The 9,958-nt window shown below is 34.1% G+C and overlaps 1 pseudogene; it reads left to right on the top strand.

The window, feature by feature from the left end:
* Positions 1-2,921: 2,921 nt before the first annotated feature.
* Positions 2,922-9,310, top strand: LOC149408955 (RNA-binding protein 47 pseudogene; annotated as a pseudogene).
* The last annotated feature ends 648 nt before the right edge of the window (positions 9,311-9,958 follow it).

Raw genomic sequence — 9,958 nt, 5'->3', positions numbered from 1 at the left:
ACTTCACTAAAATACACTTTTGGGGTACCACAAGGAAGTACACTTGGGCCCCTTCTCTTTATTATATACATAAACGAACTTTGTAACCAACACATTGGTGGTAAAATTATCACGTTCGCTGACGATACAGTTATTTTGTTTGAAGGAGATGATTGGAAAGAAACACACCACCTTGCGAACACAGGTATAAACAGAGTAAAACAGTGGCTGGACAGTAATTTGCTTACACTAAACATACAAAAAACAAAATATCTCACATTTAGCGCTACCCTTGCAGGTCAACCCAAAACACCTCATCACCTCACAATACATAATATTAAGTGTAGCCTTGGAAATAATAACCATACTTGTAAATGCGAAACCCTTTAATGTGTTAAATCTATTAAATATTTAGGTAAAATAGTGGATAACCATCTTAAATGGAAACAACAAATCGAAAACACAGCTAATAAAGTGCGCAAACTTATTTATATATTTATAGCATTGCGGGAAATTATAAAAACTCAAGACATTAAAAAATATACTACGGGCTCTGTAACTCCGTCATAACCTACGGTTGCATTGGATGGGGTGGAACAGGATTTATTTATTTATTTATTATTGGATAATTTGTATAGCGCCGCTTTTGTGAGATATCACCTCAGGGGCGCTTTACATTTGATGCAGGTATTACAGAAAATATAAATATTACAAAAATAGAGTGAAGTTAAGTTAAGTAAAATGAAGTAAAGGAACAGGTGACACGAAGATAGAAGATGGAGATTAACAATATTATACCCGCTACTGATGGCACAGAAATCCATTCTACGCGTCATTATGAAGAAACCCTTCAGATACTCGAGCGACGCTTTCTTCAAGGAGTTTAATGTGCTTGATGTTCGACAGTGTCACATAAAAAATAACAATCTGCGTCCACAAAAATAAAAACAAAACGATAACAGTCGATCATAATCATCAAACCAGAAGTAAGAGCAGAAACGACCTTTCTATTCCAACTAGCAATACTGCGGCTTATCAAAAATTTTTCTCATACCTGGGACCAAAAATATACAACAAAATCCCCTCTCAATTTAAACTGTGTGAATTATCAGCCTTCGGTACTAAAATAACAAAATGGTTATTAGACTTAGGTAGGACAGATTCAGAAAAATTATTAAAAAACGTAGTCTGAGTTGATTTCTTCGATTTTGTATTTTGTATTTACCTAAAAAATATTTTTTTTATTTTTCTTTCTTACATTGATATATTATATTTTAATTTTATATTGTACATGTACCTTTCTGGATTTTATTGTTTATTACTGCTAAATTGTATTTTCCTAAAAAAATATTTTCTTTCTATTTTTCTTTCTTACATTTATATGTTATATTTTAATTTTATTTTATATTTTACATGTACCTACCTGGAATTATGTACACGCAACCTGCCAATTTGACTGTCCAAAAACGGGAAACTTCCTAGTTGGACAGTCAAAGCTTCCTTTTATATTTGTATATCTTGTATGTAATAAATGTAATAATAATAAATAAATAAAAATAAAATAAATAAATAAATATGTGGCTATGGAAGATTATACTACAGCTACTGCCGGCTACATTCCAGAGTGGAAGACGTGACTGGTAACCCCATGGGGAAAGGCGAACATTCAGGAAAGTATCTTCTAATCTATTTACAATTTGGTACTGCCACCCCGGAAACCATTTATTGGATAACTACACCTCTGCCATAGGTCACCCCAAGTGGTTTGGTGACTTAGCGTGGGTTCATGGGGTGAGGTTTGCTCGGGTCTTGGCGGTGGATGTGTCCTCCAGCTACGTGGAAGGCCGGAGAGACAGGTTGAGGGAAACCTTGTGACCTTTCCGGCAGAACTCTTTTGGAACATCGTCTTGCACCGCAGTGGGAGGGATGGATTCATACGTCCGTCACTCCTGGACCCACAGACCTCGGTTTCCTACCCACCCCTCAAACCTTATCCTTCCCAAAACTTCCTCTCCTTCCCTTCCTTTAAAAGACCCTCCACACAGCATCTTCAAAGATGACATAGGTCTGAGGGAAAATATTTTCCTCGGGGCTTCCTGTGTGGAGCTATTGTTAAACAAACAAAAAAAAATGGCTCAGTAACATAACTAGTTCTGAATATTTCAAATAATTGAGGTTAATGAGGGCGTACTGTATAGGGCCCGCAAATACTTTAATAGTACACAACTGCTAACCCTGTACAAATCACAAGTGCGCCCCACGGTTGGATTTGGCAGCCCGAAAATACCTGAAAAAACCCTCGACTCTGTGCAGAAAATCTGTGCAGGTCTGTTTGATAGATTCTCCCATCTTAAAAAAACGGATTGCAATCTTTAGAGCATATGCTTGTTCTACCGGTATTTCTATGGAAGATGCTCCGAGGAACTAGCATCATTAATCCGTTCAGCACCGGAGCATAGTCGGGAAACACGCCAAATGCATACCCAACATATGTACACGGTTAACATTACTCGCATGAGAACGGGTCGTTTCTACGGCTCGTTTCTGTGTTCAACGGCTCGGCTGTGGATATCTTATCTATCTGTCTATATTATGATAATTTTGTATCCTGATCATTTGTTATCCTGACTAAGAAACCATTGGTTTCGAAACATGTCAATCCTATTTGATTTAAATAGTTGTGTATACAAAGTATTTTAATTATTTTTTAACTGATTCTCAATATACGGGCCCATGTAAAGTGGGATTATTTTCACAATGTCTACATTTCTGTCGGTAGAGTGTCCGACTCCTGATTGTACGATACAAAATTTCAGCCCTTTGACTTTTAATTAATCGCTCAGATGGCTCAGTCTGTTTTGGGAGTTCCGCGCGTTCGTAGCGGCGCTGCAAGCAACTATTTTTTAAAACTTTTCGCGCTGCTAACATTGAATTTTACGACCATGTATCCCCAAGAAACAGAAGACAGCGTATTGCAAAACATAGTGAAAATAGTTTATTATTCCGGGTACAAATTAATACAAAGGAATAGACAGAGACATTATGGACCTCCTCCAAATTGGATCGGCCCGCCTCCGACGGGCTGCGAAGTCTTCATGGGAAAACTTCCCAGAGACCTTTATGAAGACGAACTTATTCCGGTTTTCGAGGAAGTTGGAACGATCTACGAGCTGCGACGGATGATGGATTTTTCTGGATTTAACAGGGGATTTGGATTCGTGCGTTACACCAACGAACAGGACGCCTGGAAAGCGGTAGAAATGTTGAACAATTGCAGAATTCGACCTAGTAATGCTATCGTGGTAGCAAAATCTTTCGATAATAACCGCCTCTTCGTTAGTGGGCTGCCATTAGACGCAAGTAAAGAAGAAATCTTGAAAGAATTTAGTAAGCTTGTGTCTGGTCTAGTTGATGTGATGATGTATCCTCTCATGCATAACCCTTTACATAACCGAGGGTACGTCTTTCTGCATTTTGATAGTCATCGTTCAGCAGCTTTGGCCCGAAGGGCTCTCATACCTGGTCCTCTGACATCCTTTGGAGACAAGCTGGTGGTAGACTGGGCCGAACCGGAACCCATCGTCGGAAATAATATCATGAAGCAGGTAAGAACCAATAGGTTATATTGTATTTTTTTACATTTTTGTTGTTTTCCAATCTAAATTTTCTAGTTGTACAATCGTAAAATCCTAACTTAATATCATTTTCGTGTATGTTCGATGTAGATCTTTGGTACTTTTATTGGTAAATTTTCCGAACAATATTATAAATACGACCAAATTATCTAAATAACACTTCGTTTCAACGTAATTAGTACAATTTTGGCTTTATGTTTGAGATAGAAAATTGGTTATTATTATTCGTAGGTAGTACGAATATTTTAAAGTAAGTACCTTTGTTTTCTAATATGCACCGCCGTTTTTTTTGTTGAGTTTGTGATTGCACCTTCAGGTGAAAATCCCAAAACTGCATTGTGTCATGATCATCATTTTGATTATTATTGTGCAATACTTTTCAATTGTTCTCACTGCGTTTATATTTTAGTTCAAGTATTTATTTTTTTTATATTTTTATTTATTTTATAAAATACTGTTTTATTATTCAAATTTACATAGTAAGAACATATTTCAATAAAAATTAACATGTTTACCTTTACAAGAGTCTAAAATTCGTGTGTAAAGGGAAAAAAAACTTTTCATACATATTTATTTATTTATTATTATAACACCCCCTAATGGGCTTTTACACACTACAAAGTTTAATAGTAGAGTATCACAGTTATTATAGATTCTACAAAATTAAAACAATAAAGGAAACATAATACAACGAAAAAAGAAAAAATATTAAATGTTACAACAAAAGCATATAATAAAATAAGATACATTAGTAAAAATGATAAGAAGTCTCACATAAATAGATATTCAAAATAAAAATTTATATATTGCGGAAATTATAGATGTCTATTTGTGTATCGATCTATAAAAGAATTGAAATAAACAATATTTATATTGATTATTTTTAAGATGAAATATATCTCCAAGATCAGAGTATTTATTTCCGAGACTGTGAAGTCTTGGAATTGGGGAATTGAAGTCTTGAATTTGGGGAAAAAACACAGTGACTATTCAACACACTTTTAAAAAGTGATATAAAGTCATTAAAAACGATGAAATTTTTTCTTCACGGGTGTTGTTACTCTTGTGCAATCATAAAAAGGCGAACAGACCATAATGTTACATTGATATACTCAAATTTCCGGTCGGTGGCGTCGTTAGTGTATATTTTGTGGTTATAAAAAATTATTGACAAAAATTATAGAAAATTTTGTTTTTTAATTCCTCTTTTGGCCACCTGCAAAGTTAAGTATGTCATTCTGTGCCGTTGATAGAACTGTTGTCACCTCTCCCTCTTAAATGAATCTAATAAATAATAACAATAGAACTAGAGTATAATAGTCAGCCACACGGAGTGAATCTTGAATAAAAATGATTGATTTTGTTTCATTTCTTTGTCATTTAGGTAAAGATTTTGTTCGTCCGAAACGTATCCGCCAGAGCAACGGAAAACGACATATTGATAACTTTTAGCAGATACATCGATCCATTCACTATCGAACGAATTAAAAAGGTTGAAGATTTTGCCTTTGTTCATTTTATCACCAGACAAGATGCTGAAAAAGCATTGCGATTGTTGAAATGCTGCACTTTGGACGGGTTCAAGTTAGAACTGAAATGGGCTAGACCTGTCGACAAGATATATACTAAGAATATACGCAGAGAAAGCAAAAATGGTTGTTTTTCGGTAGAGTTAAAAAATCCTCACCAGATATATGAAAAACAGGATTTGAAGCCTGTGAATTTGAGTATCAATAATTTAGGCATAATTGGTCAAATGCCAGAAAATAGTAATAATGTTTATGCAAAATCTGCCCCCGATGTACTTGATGACTACTGCAAAAGGTTAGTTTTTTTCTAATTTATTATTTAAACATATATTTTTTTATTACATAATATAATAATTATACATGTGTCCTGGGGTAAAGTGCACAAATCTTGGGAGGTAATTCTACATTGATGGTAGAAGTAAAAAATATAAATAACTTTTATTCAATAATACTTTACTCCCAGACACCCTGAATACGAGCTGAAGTTCTCTGCTTTGTCCCGGGACTTACACAATAGTTTTTCGAAATCAGACCTTTTTCCATAGGAGAATATTTATTTTCCCATAAAAAACAATTCAACTTTTTTTAAATATTTTTTATTTACCTAAAAACTACCTTTAGATGTTGGAATTTCGAAAAAAGTAATGTCGACAAGATCTTCGTGTGATATTGACCTAGAAAGGTTTTTGATACTCTTAACAATCGGCGTCACAACACCCCGACGGGAACAACCCCTTATTTAAACCGGTAAGAATACCCAGCAAGAAAAAACCCAACAAACAGAATACAGCGTATTGCAAAACATAGTGAAAATAGTTAATAAATCCGGGTACGAATTAATACAAAGAAATGGACAGAGATATTATGGACCTCCTCCGAATTGGATCGGCCGATGTAAGTTCCCGGCGACGTGGAATTATCAGCGTTTTCTGGAGTTGGCATGTAACTTGAGACCTTACGTGTCACATTTTCGTGACTAGATTCCAATTACTCGTTTATACGATTGAATCCCATGTGATTTAAATTCTAAATGTTTACACGTGCTTTAATATTTTGTGTGCTTAGTTCTTAGAAAAAATATAGGCATAACCAAAGCTAAAGCGGTGAATAAAATGTTTTTTGTAAAATTTTTATATTTGAAATTAAATATATACATTCTATTATTTTAATTCATAAAAGTTTTTATGTGTTAGTTTATAAAAGTTTTGCTAAATACACAAATGTAATATTTAACTATTTTATGATAATTTTATTATATAGGTTTATAATACGGCACTTTGTACCTCTTAGCGTCTGCAAATAACCGGAACTATTGGATCATTTCGAGTTACTAGATCATTTAACACTTACTCAATCATCGACAAATCGAGATTTATATACCATTTTAATCGTCTCGGCGAGACGAGATCAGTGGCATTTTCAACTCAATTTGATTTGACAAGTACGATTATCGTGAGCAATAGATATGATCCTATATGCGATTTTATCCCAGATATTCAACGTCACTTTGTTAATTGTTTCTATCGTGTATTAAACTAACTCCATTGATATCAACAAGCGACGTTGCCGTCGTTATTTGTGTCAAACGCAGGTGTACAAATAATTTTATAAAGTAATGAAATATTTTAACAATTGTATGCCAAAATAGCCTCTAAAGTAATATTATTTAGAGCTCATTATCGTACGACATTGCGTATTAGTCTAAACAATATTCGAAAGGAACTATAAGGCTCAAGAATTGTGTGCAAAATCTAAAGTAATATTATTAAGAGCCCATTATCGAATGATGTTGTGTGCTAGCCAAAGCTGGTTTGTTTGTATTGGTACATCTGAAGCTAGCTTCAGTTTAGTTTACGGGAATACATGAATGACTTGCTACTGGCTAATTTATAATATTAAATATTACCGTTATTCATGTGTAAAACTCGGTTGACTGGTTGGTTTGTTCTTGCTTTTTGTCAGATAGTATATTTACTTACAATATGTCACAGAGGAGAGTTGATAAAATCTTTCAGCTTTGCGAAATGGATTTTAAATACGGTAAGCTATTACATATTTCTAAATAATAACCTAAATTGTAAAATATAGAAATTAACAATTTTAATCTATGCTTATCAAATGAGTACAGAATAATTACCGTATTTTATTATATAGGTCATGATTTTTTTCTTTCTTTTTTGAGAACCCAAGCAGTAAAATTATTACTCTGCCTACCCCTGCGCGGAAACGGCGTGATGGTTAGTTAGTTAGTTAGATAATAATCTGAAATATTACAGAGCTACCTTAGCTTGTAGTAAATTGTTATAGGTAATATCAGAAATGCTGCTAATTAATATTCCCTTGCAAATGCGTAATAAGTCTGTTATTTTGTCATTATATTAGGATAGGTTTCACAATCAATACGTAACATATAATTTGATTATTATATGGTCAGAGGTGCGGCCCAGGAAGCCGAAGGTCCTAGGTGCGAGTCCCAGATGTGACCGTATCTTTTCTGTTTCAGATTTTAGATTGAGTGATGCTAATATTGTCTTCATTTAATTAAATAATTTAATTTAATTATAATTATTTTACAAGCAATAATTATTCGCCTGAAACACTCATCCGAATTGAAAAAAACTCCTGATAAAAGATACATGATGCCAACGGGACTCGAACCCGTGTCCCCTCGATTTCCGGTCGACAGCTCTGACCACTGATCTATGGCGGCTTATCGCTTATCCGCGAAATAATTCAATATATACTAGTGTTTCATTAAAAATTACTGCTTGTTTATATTTTGAGGTTTTACTAATTAAGTTTAAAGAAAGCTTATAAATGTATTGTTCTTTTTTAGATATGAAAATTTCCAACGCCGATGATGAGCAACATCATTTAGAGAAGCAGGAGGCAATCGAAGTGTCATCGACTACAACTCGAAGCACTATTTCTACTAGTAAAGGAGCACGAGTGCATGACCGTAAAAACTCATGTCCTTATTGTACTAAACTGGTAACGAACTTCACACGTCACTTCACGTTCACTTGAGACCATGATTCCTATCACTATTGTATTAGCACCCAACATCCCTTAGAGGCAGAAGTTATTGAATACAATAAAATTTTGGATACTGATCTGCGAGAAAGAAAAAGAAAGCGAGAATTGATTTCAAGGCAAATAAGAAACATAGTTAATTATCTTTATAATCAGAACGTTATTAGTAAACCAGATGGAATATTTATACCGTATCGCCGTCCAAGGAAGACTGTGGATGCTAAAATCATCTTCTATATTACTATGCCCAGACAATTCTGAAATTTGAGAATCTTTGAGAACTCAAATATTTCCTGTATTTCAAAATGATAATATTGCAAAAATAGCAATGTCTGACCCATTAATATGTTTATATGGGTCTTTATTATTAAGTAATCACACGGAACACCATTTGAAGACACATATAACATCGAAGATGAGAGATTTAGCCAAGCTGTATATAGTTATTATAGAACAGAAACCTTCAATTTCAACCTTTAATTTAGCGTTTGACCCTGTGCATTTTGATGTTTTTATTAAAACCGTACAGATAAATAGTGGTTACGATGAAATTACAGGTTCTGTAAAAATTCCTAGCATGCCTCAACGACTTTGTACGGCTATAAAAGATTGTGCTGATATCTTTATTCGTCGAACAATACAGAATTCTACGCTAACCACTTCATCGAAAGAAATTTAAAAAAATAAATTGTCTGATTTTAAAACGGTCTTAAATCATTCTTGGAAGTTAGAAATATCTACCAATGCTGAAAAATCAAGAAAAAAACAAATAAGTTTGAAATCTGATGTTATGCCTTCAACTATCGATCTTAAAAAAAATGTGCGACGAAGTTATGAAACTAGAACTGAATATAGCACAACGATTTGAAAATGAAAAATCTTATGCGGTCTATGAAGAACTTTGTAAAACAAAAATTGCTCATATTATAATATTTAATAGGAGAATAGCTGGTGAGGTAGCGAGAGCACCGTTGGAAAATTATATAGCCGGCCAACATGAAAAACAAGATATTCCTAAAGAAATTATGGAAATCATGAGTTCTGAGGAAAAAAATGCTATAAATGCTTTAAACTGCTTCCATATTCCAGGAAAAAGAGGAAGAACAGTTGCAATTCTTCTTCGAGATCAAATGAAAAAAAATATAGACACTCTATTTGCATACCGACATTTAGTTGGAATTTCAAATGAAAACAAATACTTATTTCCAAAAGCAGCAGGTGAACCTTATTTCTGTGGTACGCAAATTCTAAGAGACCTAAGAAGTAAGTTTTCCCTCATAAATCCGGATCATATGACTTCAACTGGGCAACCATGAGCCAAGTAGCTGGAAAAAATAATGCATATGTGAATGCATTGTCCCATTTCTTAGGGCATACACCAGGTACAAATAAGGGCAATTATATGATACCCCACCTGGCCCTCGAGAAAGGTAAAGTTGGCTTGAATTTACTACAATTAGCTGAAGGAAAAAAAGGTTTTTTTTGAAAACTTTGAAAATTACTTTGTCGAAGGAAGAGATCCAGGCGCTGGAAAAATTAACGAAATTAAAAGAGAAAGGGGAATCTTATCAACACGATCGTGGAAACTGATAAATACATTAATAAATAATCATCGTGTGAAGAAATTGCACTTACCTAAAGAACTGCAGAGAAAAAGAGATTTCTACTTGCAAGATGCTTAACGAATGCTCGAACGACTCCAGTAACATACGTTATGAGCCAACGTCATGAAACGTAAAGTCATGCGATTCAGTTGGTGCCAAGTAAAGTAGCTATTGACTC

The sequence above is a fragment of the Hesperophylax consimilis genome, unplaced genomic scaffold (assembly GCF_061612785.1).
Source record: "Hesperophylax consimilis isolate HC1 unplaced genomic scaffold, BYU_Hcon_1.0 scaffold_40, whole genome shotgun sequence".
In the NCBI taxonomy this organism is placed as follows: Eukaryota; Metazoa; Arthropoda; class Insecta; order Trichoptera; family Limnephilidae; genus Hesperophylax; species Hesperophylax consimilis.
This window is presented reverse-complemented; position numbering and strand designations above follow the sequence as displayed.